The following is a 1,674-nucleotide window of genomic DNA, read 5'->3' as shown; positions in this document are numbered from 1 at the left end:
ATCAAAGCATACTACAACACAACACAATAGAACACATCACTAATCATGGACACATGGATGATCTAGTTCAACACTTGCACACTAGCATACCCCACATCTAAGCGTACTACCAACCCATCCATGACCACTAGCTATCAATCCTTGCTAGCATGGAAACAACTCCTAGCATGCTTCAAATCCATCACAACTAGCTACTAGTACATCACGGTCACACAGATCGGAAGATCTAACCGTACCACATGGACAGATCTAGCTAGAACTACTAGCGCGGAATGGGTGATTGAACTCACAAACTCCATTGAAGGAGCCGCGGAGGAGGCGCTGGACACGTCGGAGAAGAGGAGCATTCGATTCGCCGCCGCCGTCAACTGGTCTCCGGAGCAGTTGTGCCGCTTACTTCGTCGTCGATGTGGAACCGCGCCGGAGGGAAAGCTCGAGAGAGGGGAAATGGTGCCGGGAGATTTGCCGATGCGGTCACCCTGGCTATATAGGGCGACCGAATCAGCAGGCGTTGACGCGAAATCGTCCCGCCGCTTTTTCCGAGACACGCGCTAGCTCCCGCCATCTCCCTGCTCGCAGCTGGTCAGCGTCGCGTCCCCCTTCCCTGCATCGCTCGAGCCACTGGAAACTGCCGATTTGGCTATTCCTAGTGAGTCTGGCAGAGGATTGCTTTAAGGTTCATGTCGGCCAAGATTTTGATGCGGGCCAGGCAACCAAACAACATGTTTTCTTCCCGAGCGGGCCTGGTTGCGCCTAATGCGAGCAACCAAACGCACCCCGAGCTGACTCTGCCTCTGCACGCCCTAGCAGGCTAGTAACTTAGGAGATACGTGAAAAAATACATGCCATCTTTGACATGATATTGCGGATTAGCCTCGATACAATGCAAGAAAAGAAATTTAAAATTAGCATTAAAGATGAACATTGTCATGATTGCCTCTATATATTATGATCATTTTTTTAAAATTGCACAAATACATTTTTACATTTCATGGATATTTGTTTAAACATGTGAATTGTTTTTAAATGCCATAATTTTTTTTGAATGATATGATCATTTTTACAATTTATTATAGTTTTATGAACATTTAAAAAAATCATGACCATACTTTAAATGTGTGAATATTTTTAAAATACCATAAATATATACTTGAATTATACAAATATTTTCAAGAACTGCAAGAATAAAGATTTATATTTCCATGAACATTTTTAAAAAATATTAGGTATGTGTCTGTGCGTTGCAATGCGGGCAAATATTTATTAACACAATAACACAACCGCACAACATAAATCTTGATGCAAATTAAATAAACAAAATAAAACTATTTTTGGCTATATAAAGCGTACTTTTTCTTTCATTTATGAAACTGAGAAAATAGGTATGTGCGTGTAATTGATTTGCTTTATTGGATTTCCAAAGATAAAAGATTGATTGAGTATTTAGTTGTCTACACACAGGAAATTCATTCTTATTTGTTTATTTACCAAAGATATCTGACCGGTATCAAGTTTTACTGTAAGAAACAATTTATTTATGGACCATGAGTTTACAGCTATATACATAGATTGATTTGGTTTATTGATGGAGGATGAAAGGTTGGACAAAGGGATGGTGGGAAGAAAATGAAACAGGGAACCTTATGTTCTTTTTATAAGAGAAAAAAAGAAGAG

This window comes from Triticum dicoccoides, chromosome 6A, assembly GCF_002162155.2.
Source record: "Triticum dicoccoides isolate Atlit2015 ecotype Zavitan chromosome 6A, WEW_v2.0, whole genome shotgun sequence".
Taxonomy (NCBI): Eukaryota; Viridiplantae; Streptophyta; class Magnoliopsida; order Poales; family Poaceae; genus Triticum; species Triticum dicoccoides.
The sequence above is the reverse complement of the archived record's forward strand: the minus strand, read 5'-3'. Positions refer to the sequence as shown.